A 16,389-nucleotide genomic window follows, 5' to 3' on the forward strand; every position below is an offset into this window, starting at 1 on the left:
AGGGATATTAAATCTATCCTCATTATAATAGCAAGGGATATTACATCTATTCTCGTTATAATAGCAAGGAATATTAAATCTATTGTCGTTATAATAGCTAGGAATATTAAATCTATTCTCGTTATAATATCAAGGAATATTAAATGTATTCTCGGTATAATAGCAAGGAATATTAAATCTATTCTCGTTATAATAGATAGGGATATTAAATCTTTTCTCATTATAATAGCAAGGGATATTAAATCCATCCTCGTTATAATAGCAAGGGATATTAAATCTATTCTCGTTGTAATAGCAAGGAATATTAACTCTATTTTCGTTATAATAGCAAGGAATATTAACTCTATTCTCGTTATAAAAGCAAGGGATATTAAATCAATCCTCGTTATATTAGCAAGGGATATTACATCTATCCACGTTATAATAGCAAGGGATATAAAATCTATTCTCGTAATAATAGCAAGGAATATTAAATCTATTCTCGTTATATAGCAAAGAATATTAAATCCATCCTCGTTATAATAGCAAGGGATATTAAATCTATCAACGTTATAATATCAAGGGATATAAAATCCATTCTCGTTACATAAGCAAGGATATTAACTTTATCCTCGTTATAATAGCAAGGGATATACAATCTATTCTCGTTATAATAGCAAGGGATATTAAATCTATTCTCGTTATAATAGCAAAGAATATTAAATCCATCCTCGTTATAATAGCAAGGGATATTACATATATTCTCGTAATAAGAGCAAGGAATATTAAATCTATTATCGTTATAATAACAAGAAATATTAAATCTATTCTCGTTATAATAGCAAGGGATATTAAATAAATCCTCGTTATAATAGCAAGGGATATTAAATCTATCAACGTTATAATATCAAGGGATATAAAATCCATTCTCGTTACATAAGCAAGGAATATTAAATCTTTTTTCGTTATAATAGCAAGGAATATTAAATCTATTCTCGTAATAATAGCAATGGATATAAAATTTATTCTCGTTATACTAGCAAGGAATATTAAAACTATTTTTGTTATAATAGCAATGGATATTTAATATATCTTCGTTATTATAGCAAGTGATATTATATCTATCAACGTTATAAGAGCAAGGGATATTAAAACTATTCTCCTTATAATAGCAAATATTGTAAATCTTTGCTCGTTATAATAGCAAGAAATATTAAATCTATTCTCGTTATAATAGCAGGGAATATAAAATATTTTCTCGTTATAATAGCAAAGAATATTTAATCTATATTCGTTATAATAACAAGGAATACTACATCTATGTTCTTTATAAAAGCAAGGGATATTAAATCTATCCTCATTATAATAGCAAGGGATATTAAATCTATTCTCGTAATAATAGCAAGGAGTATTAAATCTATTCTCGTTATAATAGCGAGGAATATTAAAACAATTCTCGTTATAATAGACAGAAATATTAAATCTATTATCGTTATATTAGCAAGGAATATTAAATCAATCTTCGTTATAATAGCAAGGGATATTAAATCTATTCTCGTTATAATAGATAGGGAGATTAAATCTATTCTCGTTAAAATAGCAAGGAATATTAAATCTATTCTCGTTATAATAGCAAGGGATATAAAATATTTTCTCGTTATAATACCAAGGGATATTAAATCCATCCTCATTATAATAGCAAGGGATATTAAATCTATTCTCGTTATAATAGCAAGGAATATTAACTCTATTCTCGTTATAATAGCAAGGAATATTAAATCTATTCTCCTTACAAAAGCAAGGGATATTAAATCAATCCTCGTTATAATAGCAAGGGATATTAAACTCATCCACATTAAAATAGCAAGGGATATTAAATATATCCTCGTTATAATAGCAAGGACTATAAAATCTATTCTCGTTATAATAGCAAGGAATAGTAAATCTATTCTCGTAATAATAGCAAGGGATATTAAATATATCCTCGTTATTATAGCAAGGGATATTAAATCTATTCTCGTTCTAATATTAAGGAATATTAAATCAATTCTCGTTATAATAGCAACGGATATTACATCTATCCTCGTTATAATAGGAAGGAATATTACATCTATTCTCGTTATAATAGCAAAAATATAAAATCTATTCTCGTTATAATTGCAAGGAATATTAAATCTATTCCCGTTATAATAGCAGGGAATATTAAATCTATTCTCGTTATAATAGCACGGGATATTAAATCTATTCTCGTTATAATAGCAACAGATATCAAATCTATCCCCGTTATAATAGCAAAGGATATTAAATCTTTTTACGTTATAATAGCTAGGGATATTAAATCTATTCTCGTTATAATAGCAAGGAATATTAAACCTATTCTCGTAATAATAGCAGGAAATATTAAATCTATTCTCGTTATAAAAGCAAGGGATAGTAAATCTATTCTCAATACAATAGCTAGGGATATTAAATCTATCCATGTTATAACAGCAAGGGATAATTAAGAAAATTAAATCTATTCTCGTTATAATAGCAAGGAATATTTAATCTATTCTCGTTTTAATAGCAAGGAATATTAAATTTATTCTTGTTATAATCGCAAGGGATATTTAATCTATTCTCGTTATAATAGGAAGGGATATGAAATCTATCAACGTTATAATAGCAAGTGATATAAAATCTATTCTCATTATAATAGCAAGGAATATTAAATCTATTCTCGTTATAATATCAACGAATATTAAATCTATTCTCGTTATAATAGCAATGGATATTAACTCTATTCTTGTAATAATAGCAAGGGATATTCTATCAAGTCTCGTAATAATAGACAGGAATATTTAATCTCTTCTCGCTATAATAGCAAAAATATTATATCTATTCTCGTTATAATAGCAAGGGATATCAAATCTTTCCTCGCTATAATAGTAGGGGATATTATATCTATCCTCGTTATAATAGCAAGGGATATTAAATCTTTTCTCGTTACATTAGCAGGGAATATAAAATTATTCTCGTAATAATAGCAAGGGGTATTAAATCTTTTCTCGTTATAATAGCAAGGGATATTAAATCTATCCACGTTATAATAGCAAGGGATATTAAATCTATTCTAGTTATAATAGCAAAGAATATTAAGTCTATTCTCGTTATAATAGCAAGGAATATTAAATCTTTTCTCGTTAAAATAGAAAGGGATATTAAATCTATCCTCATTAAAATAGTAAGGGATATTAAATCTATCTTCGTTATAATAGCAAGGAATATTAAATATATTCTCGTTATAATAGCAAGGGATATTAAATTCTATTCTCGTTATAATACACAGGAATATAAAATCTATTCTCGTTCAAATAGCAAAAATATTAAATTAATCCTCGTTTTAATAGCAAGGGATATTAAATTTATTCTCGTTATAATAGCAAGGAATATTAAATGTATTCTCGTTATAATAGCAAGGGATATTTAATCTATCCATGTTGTAATAGCAAGGGATATTAAATCTATTTTCGTTATAATAGCAAGGGATGTTAAATCTATCCTCGTTAAATTAGCAAGGGATATTAAATCTATTTTCGTTAAAATAGCAAGGGATATTAAATCTATTCTCGTGACATTAGCAAGGAATATTAAATCTATTCTCGTTATTATAGTAAGGAACAGTAAATTTATTCTCGTTATACTAGCAAAGAATATTTAATCTATTCTCGTTATAATAGCAAGGGATATAAAATCTATCCACGTTATAATAGCAAGGGATATTAAATCTATTCTCGTTATAATAGCAAGGAATATTAAATCTATTCTCGTTATAAAAGCAAGAGATATAAAATCTATCCTTATTATAATAGCAGGGGATATTAAATATATTCTCGTTATAATAGCAAGGAATATTAAATCTATTCTCGTTATAATAGCAAGGGATATTAAATCATATCTCGTTATAATAGCAAGGGATATTAAATCTATTCTCATTAAAATAGCAAGGGATATGAAACCTATTCTCGGTTGAATAGCAAGGAATATTTAATCTATTCTCGTTATAATAGCAAGGCATATTAAATCTATTCTCGTTATAATATCAAGGAATATTTAATCTATCCTCATTATATAGCAAGGAATATTACATCTGTTCTCCTTATAATAACAAGGAATATTAAATTTATTTCCGTTATAATATCAAGGAATATTATATCTATTCTGTTTATAATAGCAAGGAATATTAAATCTATTCTCGTTATAATAGCAAGGGATATTAAATCTATCCTCGTTATAATAGAAAGGGATATTAAATCCATTCTCGTTATAATAGCAGGGAATATTAAATATATTCTCGTTATAATAGCAAGGGATATTACATCAATCCTCGTTATAATAGCAATGGATATTAAATCTATCCACGTTATAATAGCAAGTGGTATTAAATCTATTCTAGTTATACAAGCAAGGGATATGAAATCTGTTCTCGTTATAATAGCAAGGAATATTAAATCTAATCTTGTTATAATAGATAGGAATATAAAATCTATTCTCGTTCAGATAGCACAAATATTAAATTAAAATCTCGTTATAAAAGCAAGGGATATTAAATCTATTCTTGTTATAATAGCAAGGGAGATTAAATTTATCCTCAATATAATAGCAAGGAATATTACATTTTTTCTCGTTCTAATAACAAGGAATATTAAAGGTATTCTCGTTATAATAGCAAAGAATATTAAATCTAGTCTAGTTATAATAGCAAGGGATATTAAATCTATTCTCGTTATAATAGCATGGGATGTTAAATCTATCCTCGTTATAATAGCAAGGGATATTAAATCTATGTTCGTTAAAATAGCAAGGGATATTAAATCTATTCTCGTGACATTAGCAAGGAATATTAAATCTATTATCGTTATAATAGCAAGGAATAGTAAATGTATTTTCGTTATACAAGCAAAGAATATTTAATCTATTCTCGTTATAATAGAAAGGGATATTAAATCTATCCACGTTATAATAGCAAGGGATATTTAATCTATTCTCGTTATAATAGCAAGGCATATTAAATAAATCCTCGTTATAATATCTAGGGATATTAAATCTATTCTCGTTATAATAGCAAGGAATATTTAATCTATTCTCGTTATAATATCAAGGAATATTAAATCTATCCTCATTATATAGCAAGGAATATTACATCTGTTCGTATTATAATAGCAAGGAATATTACATCTATCCGTATTATAATAGCAAGGAATATTAAATATATCCTCGTTATAATAGCAAGGAATATTAAATCTATTCTCGTTATAATAGCAAGGGATATTAAATCTTTTCTCGTTATAATAGCAAGGTATATTAAATCCATCCTCGTTATAATAGAAAGGGATATTAAATCTATTCTCGTTATAATAGCATGGATTATTAAATCTATTCTCGTTATAATAGCAAGGAATATTAAATCTTTTCTCGTTATAATAGCCTGGGATATTACATCAATCTTCGTTATAATAGCTATGGATATTAAATCTATCCACGTTATAATAGCAAGTGATATAAAATATATTCTCGTTATAAAAGCAAGGAATATTAAATCTGTTCTCGTTATAATAGCAAGGAATATTAAATCTATTCATGTTATAATAGCAAGGAATATTAAATCTATTAATGTTATAATAGCAAGGAATATTAAATCTTTTCTCATTATAATAGACAGGAATATAAAATCTATTCTCGTTCAAATAGCAAAAATATTAAATTAATCCTCGTTATAAAAGCAAGGGATATTAAATCTATTCTCGTTATAATAGCAAGGAATATAAAATCTATTCTCGTTATAATAGCAAGGGATATTAAATCTATTCTCGTTATAATAGCAAGGGATATTAAATCTATCCACGTTATAATAGCAAGGGATATTTAATCTATTCTCGTTATAATAGCAAAGAATATTAAATCTATTCTCGTTATAATAGCATGAGATAATAAATCTATCCTCATTATAATAGCAAGGGATATTAAATCTATTCTCGTTATAATAGCAACGAATATTAAATCTATTCTCGTTATAATAGAAAGGGATATTAAATCTATTCTCAGTATAATAGCAACGAATATTAAATCTATTCTCGTTATAATAGCAATGAATATTAAATCTATTCTCGGTTTAATAGCAAGGGATATTAAATAATATCTCGTTATAATAGCAAGGGATATTAAATCTATCCTCATTAAAATAGCAAGGAATATGAAACCTATTCTCGGTTTAATAGCAAGGAATATTTTATCTATTCTCGTTATAATAGCAAGGGATATTAAATCAATCCTCGTTATAATAGCAAGGGATATTAAATCTATTCTCGTTATAATAGCAAGGAATATTAAATCTATTCTCGTAATAATATGAAGTAATATTAAATCTACTCTCATTATATAGCAAGGAATATTACATCTGTTCTCGTTATAATAGCAAGGAATATGTAATCTATTCTCGTTATAATATCAAGGAATATACAATCTATTCTCGTTATAATAGCAAGGAATATTAAATCTATTCTCGTTATAATAGCAAGGGATATTAAATCCTTTCTTGTTATAATAGCAAGGGGTATTACATCCATCCTCGTTATAATAGCAAGGGATATTAAATCTATTCTCGTTATAATATCAGGGAATATTAAATCTATTCTCGTTATAATAGCAAGGTATATTAAATCTACTCTGGTTATAATAGCAAGGAATATTACATCAATCCTCGTTATAATAGCAAGTGATATAAAATCTATTCTCGTTATAAAAGGAAGGAATATAAATCTGTTATCGTTATTATAGCAAGGAATAATAAATCTATTCTCGTTATAATAGCAAGAGATATTAAATCTTTTCTCGTTATAATAGCAAGGGATATTAAATCCATCCTCGTTATAATAGCAAGGGATATAAAATCTATCTCGTTATAAGAGCAGGGAATATTAAATCTATTCTCGATATAATAGCAAGGAATATTAAATCTATTCTCGTTATAATAGAAAGGGATAGTAAATCAATCCTCGTTATAATAGCAAAGGAAAATAAATCTATCCACGTTATAATAGCAAGGGATATTATATATATTCTTATATAATAGCAAGGACTATTAAATCTATTCTCGTTATTATATCAAGCAAGATTAAATCTATTCTCGTTATAATAGCAATGGATATTAAATATATCCTTTTTATTATAGCAAGGGGTATTAAATCTGTCAACGTTATAAGAGTCAGGGATATTAAATCTATTCTCGTTATAATATCAAGGAATATTAAATCTATCATCGTTATATTAGCAAGGAATATTAAATCCATTCTCGTTATAATAGCAAAAATATTAAATCTTTTTTCGTTATAATAGCAAGGAATATTAAATCTATCCTCGTTATAATAGCAAGGTATATTAATTCCATCCTCGTTATAATAGCAAAGAATATTAAATATATCCTCGTTATAATAGCAAGGAATATTAAATTTATTCTCGTTATAAAAGCAAGGAATATTAAATATTATAATAGCAAGGGATATTAAATCAATCCTCGTTATAATAGCAAGGGATACGAAATCTATCCACGTTATAATAGCAAGGGATATAAAAACTATTCTCGTTATAATAGCAAGAAATATTAAATCTATTTTCCTTATAATAGCAAGGAATATTTAATCAATCCTCGTTATAATAGCAAGGGATATTAAATCTATTGTCGTTATAATAGCAACGAATATTAAATCCATTCTCGTTATAATAGCAAGGAATATTAAATCTGTTCTCGTTATAATAGCAATGGATATTAAATCTATTCTCGTTATAATAGCAAGGGATATTATATCTATTCTCGTTATAATAGACAGGAATATTAAATGTATTCTCGCTATAATAGCAAAAATATTATATCTATTCTCATTATGATAGCAGGGAATATTAAATCTATTCTCGTTATAATAGCAAGTGATATTTAATCAATCCTCGTTATATTAGCAAGGGATATTTAATCTATCAACGTTATAATAGCAACGGGATATAAAATCTATTCTCGTTATAATAGCAAGGAATATAAAATCTGTTCTCGTTACAATAACAAGAAATATTAAATCTATTCTCGTTATAATAGCAAGGTATATTAAATATATCCTCGTTATAATAGCAAGGTATATTAAATATATCCTCGTTATAGTAGCAATGAATATTAAATCTATTCTCGTTACATTAGCAAGGTATATTAAATCTATTCTCGTTATAAAAGCAAGGAATATTAAATCTGTTCTCGTTATAATAGCAAGGAATATTAAATCAATTCTGTTTATAATAAACAGGAATATAAACTCTATCCTCGTTATAATAGCAAAATTGTTAAATCTATTCTCGTTATAATAGCAAGGAATATTAAATCTATTCTCGTTATAATAGCAAGAAATAATAAATCTATCCTCGTTATAATAGCCAGGGATATTAAATGTATTCTCGTTATAATAGACAGGAATTTTAAATCTATTCTCGTTATAATAGCAAGGAATATTAATCTATTCCCGTTATAATAACAAGTAATATTAAATCTATTCTCTTTATAATAGCAAGGGATATTAAATCTTTTCTCGTTATAATAGCAAGAAATATCAAATCATTTCTCGTTATAATAGCAAGGAGTATTAAATCTATTCTCGTTATAATAGCAAATAATATTTAATCTATTTTCGTTATAATAGCAAGGAATATTAAATCTATTCTCGTTATAATAGCAAGGGATATAAAATTTATTCTGGTTGTAATAGACGGAAATATTAAATGTATCCTCGTTATAATTTCAAGGAATATTAAAGTTTTCCCTATTATAATAGCAAGAAATATTAAATCTATTCTCGTTATAATACCAAGGAATATTACATCTATCCGTATTATAATAGCAAGGAATATTAAATATATCCTCGTTATAATAGCAAGGAATATTAAATCTATCCTCGTTATAATAGCAAGGAATATTTAATCTATCCCTATTATAATGGAAAGGAATATTTAATCTATTCTCTTTATAATACAAAGGAATATTCTATCTATCCTCGTTATAATAGCAAGAAATATTAAATCTATCCCTATTATAATAGCAAGAAATATTAAATCTATCTCCCTCATAATAGCAAGAAATATTAGATCTATCCCTATTATAATAACAAGGAATATTAAATCAATCCTCGTTATAATAGCAAGGCATATAAAATCTATCTTCGTTAAAAAAGCAAGAAATATTAAATCTATCCTCGTTAAAATAGCAAGAAATATTAAATCTATTCTCCTTTTTATAGCAAGACTATTAAATCAATTCCCATTAAAATAGCAAGGAATTTTAAATCTATCCCCGTTAAAATAGCAATAACTATTAAATCTATCCTCGTTATAATATCAATAATTATAAAATCCATCCTCATTATAATAGCCAGGAATATTTAATCCATCCTCATTATAATAGCAAGGTATATTAAATCCATCCTCGTTATAAGAGCAAGAAATATTAAATCCATCCTCGTTATAATAGCAAGGAATATTAAATCTATCCTCGTTATAATAGCAAGAACTATTACATCCATCCTCCCTATTATAGCAAGGTATATTAAATATATCGTCGCTATAATAGCAAGGTAGATAAAATCCATCTGCGTTATAATAGCAAGAAATATTTAATCCATTCTCACTATAATAGCAAGGTATATTTAATATATCTCGCTATAATAGCCCGGTATATACAATCTATCCTCGTTATAATAGCAAGGTATATTAATTCCATCCTCGTTATAATAGCAAGGAATATTAAATATATCCTCGTTATAATAGCAGGGAATATGAAATCTATCCTCGTTATAATATCAAGGAATATTAAATCTATCCTCGTTATAATAGCAAGAAATATTAAATCAATCCTCGTTATAACATGAAGAAATATTAAATCCATCCTCGTTATAATAGCAACAAATATTAAATCCATCCTAGTTATAATAGCAACAAATATTAAATTCATCCTTGTTATAGTAGCGACATATATTAAATCCATCCTAATTATAATAGCAAGGAATATTACATCAATCTCGTAATAATAGGAAGGAATAATAAACCTGTTCTCGTTATAATAGCCAGGAATATTAAATCTATCCTCGTTACATTAGCAACAATATTAATTCAATCCTCGTTATAATAGCAATAAATATTAAATCTATTCTCTTTATAATAGCAAGGAATATGAAATCTATTCTAGTTATAATAGCAAGGAATATTGAATCTATTCTCGTTAAAAACGCAAAAATATTATATCAATCCTCGTTAAAATAGCAAGGTATATTACATCCATCCTCGTTTTAATAGCAAGAAATATTAAATCCATCCTCGTTATAATAGCAAGAAATATTAAATCCAACTCGTTATAATAGCAACAAATATTTAATCTATCCTCGTTATAATAGCAACAAATATTAAATCTATCCTCGTTATAATAGCATGAATATTAAATCTCTCGTCGTTATAATAGCAGCAAATATTAAATATATCCTCGTTTTAAAAGCAAGGTATATTAAATCTATCCTCGTCCTAATAGCAACAAATATTAAATCTATCCTCGTTATAATAGCAAGGAATATTAAATATATCCTCATTATAATAGCATGTAGACAAAATCAATCCTCGTTACAATAGCAACAAATATTAAATCTATCCTCGTTATAATAGCAAGGAATATTAAATCTATCCTCGTTATAATAGCAAGGAATATTAAATCCATCCTCATTATAATAGCAAGAAATATGAAATCTATCCTCGTTATAATAGCAAGGTATATTAAATCAATCCTCGTTATAACTGCAAGGTATATTAAATATATTCTCGTTATAATAGCAAGGAATATTAAATCTATCATCGTTATAATAGCAAGACATATTAAATCCATCCTCGTTATAATAGCAACAAATATTAAATTCATCCTCATTGTAATAGCAAGGTATATAAAATCCATCCTCGTTATAATAGCAATATATATTAAATCCATTCTCGTTATAATAGCAAGGGATATGAAATCCATCCTGGTTATAATAGCAAGGTATATTAAATCCATCCTCGTTATAATAGCAAGGAATATTAAATCTGTCATCGTTATAATAGCGAGGGATATTAAATTTATAATCGTTATAATAGCAAGGTATATTAAATCCACTCTCGTTATAATAGCAAGTTGTATTTAATCCATCCTCGTTATAATAGCAAAGAATATTAAATCTATCATCGTTATATTAGCATGGTATATTAAATCTATGCTCGTTATAGTAGCAAGGTATTTTAAATCCATCCTCGTTATAATAGCAAGGTATATTAAATCAATCCTCGTTATAATATCAAGGAATATTAAATTTATCCTCATTATAATAGCAAGGTATATTAAATCCATTCTCGTTATAATAGCAAGAAATATTAAATCTATCCTCGTTATAATAGCAATGTATATTAAATCCATTCTCGTTATAATAGCAAGGTATATTAAATCCATCCTCGTTATAATAGCAAGAAATATTAAATCTACCCTCATTTTATTAGCAAGGTATATTAAATCTGTCCTCGTCATAATAGCAAGAAATATTAAATCCAACCCTGTTTGTAATCGCAAGGAATATTAAATCTATCCTCGTTATAACAGCAAGGAATATTAAATTTATCCTCGTTATAATAGCAAAGAATATTAAATACATCCTCGTTATAATAGCAAGGTGTATTTAATCTTTCCTTGTTATAACAGCAAGAAATATTAAATCTATTCCCGTCATAATAGCTAGGAACATTCAATCTATCCTCGTTTTAATAGAAAGGAGCATTGAATCTATCCTCATTATAATAGCAAGAAATATTAAATCTATTCCCATTGTAACAGCAAGGAATATTAAATCTAATCCCATCGTAACAGCAAGGAATATTAAATCTATTCCCGCTATAATAGCAAGGATTATAAAATCTGTTCCCGTTATAATAGCAAGGAATGTTAAAACTATCCCCATTATTTGACGTTTCATAAGTAACCTTGTTTTACAGGAAATATGCCATTTTCATCGATATGAATCAATAGAAAAACAGGAATCCAAATTTTTTTCGTCAATGATTATGAAACAAAATTTTCACGGTGGATATTGGCGTTTACTTTTTATTTTAGAATGCATGATAATTAAAAAGGAGAATCACTTCAAGGCTAACCAAGTCTAAAACGAACCCCTACTGCGAGTCGTTATCTTCTCTGTAAATATTTTCATATCATGTGGTCGAAGCAGGTGGGTCTTCTCTACCTTGCTGAAAAGCTCCTTACACCTAAAATCATCCTGTACTTCTATAAGGCCACTTTTCGCTCACGTACGGTGTATTGCTGTCACATTTGGGTTGGTGCTTCTGTCACTAGTCTATCACTCCTAGACATGTCCTGAACTACCATATAAGTGAAAGCATCTGTCTAATCGAAGAAATGTTACATTCTTTTGCATGTTCTACAAGTATTTTATGGCGAATGATCTGAAGAATTACAAGCACTTGTACCCCGTTTCGACGTAAATACACCAGACAAAGCCAACAAGCAGTTTAATCCCACCCTACCCAGTAGAGGTGTAAGGTCTTCTCCAATAGATTTTTTTTTTTTTACCCAGGACTGCTAGAATTTTTAACTCTCTTCCAGGATTCTGCTTTCCCAACTATACTGACATGCAGAAGTTCAAGTGTAATGTGAACAGACATCTTGCTGCTCAAATTCCTTCTAAAACCCCTGCAACTTCAGTCTCCGAAAGTAGCTCCCTACTTCAAAGTAGCACTGTGCCTTGTTTGGGGTAAAACTGATTTAAAAAAAAAAACTTTCGAATGTGAAAATTTTGTCAAAAAAAAAAAAAAAAAAAGAAATTCATGCCGGTAAGTTATTTGATTTTTTGTATTGCACTGTAATTTTTGTCTAGACACGCGTATAACCCGCTTACTCTTTCTGAAATTAAATTATTTCTACACAGAAATGACTTCAAGGACATTCTAAAATATTAGCACAGATATATACATAATATCACTTTGTTTCACCTAGTATGTTATAGCAAGGTTTCGTGTCATACCTGCCGGCAGGATACCTCATCCCCTAAAAAAGCGGAAAGAAAAGTAAAATAAAAAAGGAGCTGGAAGTATCAACGTAGGTTTTATATAGTGCTTGCTTTCAGTCCTCCCAACCTATAATCACGCCATCTTGAATTTCCCCGGGCGACGTTTCAACGCTCGTAGTATTATTATTAATAGTATTATTGTTATCGTTATTGCTATACAACAAAACAAAAGCTTCATGATGACCTACCAGCACTATCGATGAAAGCAGAGAAGGATTAGAGAATCCGGTCACTGCCTGAGTTACAGCGAAGAGGCAGCCAGCAAGCTAGTTCTCTGTATACCAACAGATGGACACCTAAACTCTGGCAGAAGAAAACTGTCCTACATTGATAAATTGGTACAGGACACAGGATTGGAAAGTGTTCGGGATCTGCAGATTGTCATGCGATATTGATAGAACCGGAGAAGTCGTGTAGATCCGGTAGTGAAACGTCCTGAAAGACGAGGTAGATGAGAGATGATATTGACATAATTTTTATTGGGTGACAAATACCTTTCTGAGATACGTCTGTTATAAGAGACACATGTACGAAAGTGACATGCATTAGAAATAAGCTAATAAAGAGTATTTTCACATTAATATGGGGACTGGTTGATTTTCTTTTTTTTATAATATCAGTGGGTATCTCTGATAACTCATTAGTTGCGGTTATAAATGAAGTTAGCGCAAAGAAAAACAATCGCAAGAGAAGAAAACTGTTTTATGAAAATAGCTCTCGACATCACATGAATCACTTTTCTTTTTTTACACGGTGGTCACCACTTATCAAGGACCGGAAGCCACTCAGGGATAAGGGTTATTGCAAGTACGTTAGTGTGGAGATTTGAAGTGTTTACTTAAGGGGGCGGTTCATTAGGAATTTGTTAACGTTGGACTTGAAGACATCCAAGTTGTAGTCAGGTGGGAAGCAGGCAGATGGAACAGATTTCCACAGGCATGCAGTTCTAAGAAAGAAGCCTTGTTCATGGAATCCACGTTTTGATTTAGGCACATATAAAGAGTGGCGGAAATTTTTCATTCACTTGATATAAGGAGCATACAGGGAGGCAAGAGGATTATGGCAAAGATTGGGATTATTGGCTTTGGAAAAAGAATAATGCCATAGGTAGAAAGAAAACAGAAAGCAGGAAGAGGGTTCCATAATATTGTAGTCCTATGACAGGAAATACTGAAACTGGAAGCTGTATTACATTAAGATATCAAAACAACAAACTGATGCAGACTCCAAACCCACAGATTATTACGTAAAATCGAAGCTAGAAACAGATCAAGCAATTTGAATAACAAATGTTCTAAAATATTCACAGAAAAGAGTGAGAATACCAATCAATTAAATCACATTTCATCATTTTTCATAATTCTTTGATGTGTTACTAATTTCAACAATTAGTATTCATAATTTAAATCAACATTATTGCCCTCCCCTTATTAAAATAATAACTTGGATATATTGTCTGGACTGATTATTTCATTACAAACACACTAGTCCATTAACTCATGTTTCATCATTTTTCATAATTCTTGGATATGTTAGAAATTTTGACATTTATTTTTAATAATTTTGGCCCATATTACCGCCCCCTACTAAAATATAAACATTTATATATTTTCTAGGTTTATTATTTTATTAAAAACACATCACTTTACATTTCATCATTTTTCATAATTCTTGGATAAGTTACTAATTTCGACACTCGTTTCTTATAATTTTAACGCACATTAAACCCCCGGACTAAAATAATAACGTTGATATATTGCCTGGGCTGATTAATTCATTACAAACACACCAATCAATTAACTTATATTTCATCAGTTTACATAATTCTTGGATATGTTACTAATGTAGATAATCATTTTTATATTTTAACCACCATTATCGCCACCATCTTACTAAAATAATAACTTTGATAGAGTGTTAGTGCTGATTATTTCATTACAAACACAACAATCCATTAACTCACATTTCATCATTTCCCATAATTCCTAGATATGTTACTAATTTCGACAATCATTTTTCATAATTTCGACCTACATTATCGCCCACCCCCTTTCTAAAATTAAAAAAAACTTTGATACCTTGTCTGGGCTGATTATTTCATTACAAACACACCAATTCATTATTTTTCACAATTCTTGAATATGTTACTAATTTCGACAATCATTTTTTCATAATTTTAACCCACATTATCGCTTCACTTAATAAAATATTAACTTTGATATATTGCTCGTGCTTATTACTTACAAGCGCATTAATTAATCAACTCACATTTCGTCATTTTTTTATATACTTTATGGTATTAATATGTGGACTCGTTTGATATTTTTTATTATTAATGAGATCTCTGATAATTCATTAATTACAACTGTAAATGTTCTAATAGTATTTATAAAAATGATTGAGACTACTAATATCACGTATGAGAGAGAGAGATGGTACAAAGAAGAAAAATTACATACACGTTTCTGCCCCTTATAAATGCCCCTCCATATTGCCTAAGTACATAGTGTTATAGTAGATTTTAGAGATAGTATAATAGTACAATTAATTAATAATAGATTATGATTACGGCTTCAGAACGACAGATGCCAGTTTTCACCATTTTTGCAGTACTATTTATGAAGAAATAAAATCAAGATAAAATTTTACAAATGCAATGTATTATCTATATTTTATTTCACAAATAAGACGTTTCGCGCACATTTTTTCCTCTTAAATAAAATGTAAAATGTCTTAAGAAAATCGATGTTCACAATGTCACACAAAATTTACAGACAAATATGGTAAGAAGAGGGCAGAAGCGTTTCTTAAAAAATTTAGCTCTCTCCATTTACTGTAAAATTTTCACAATACGCATTACACATTAACTTATAAATATTCCCAAAATTTCAGATTCCTTGGAGTATTTTAAATGAAATTTACGAGGTGTATTATGGGTAGAAATTAGAGTTTCGTAATTTGAAATATTACCGATTTTCACTAAAATTACTTCATAAATATTATGTAACCAATTAAGAAATATTCACTGAATTTCGATTTCTATGTAAGACCCCTTATGCTAAAACATTGAAATTGATACATTGTTCAGAATTAAAATAAATGCATCGCTGTAATTTTTGATCGTTGTAATGTTGCATTGCTGCAATGTTGAATTAGTGTAACGTTGTGTCGCTGCAATATTAAATTAGTGTAACGTTGTTTCGCTGCAATATTATATCTCTGTAATATTGCATCGCTGCCATATTGCATC

Source organism: Euprymna scolopes, chromosome 40, assembly GCF_053919585.1.
Source record: "Euprymna scolopes isolate OS-2025 chromosome 40, ASM5391958v1, whole genome shotgun sequence".
NCBI classification, from domain to species: domain Eukaryota; kingdom Metazoa; phylum Mollusca; class Cephalopoda; order Sepiida; family Sepiolidae; genus Euprymna; species Euprymna scolopes.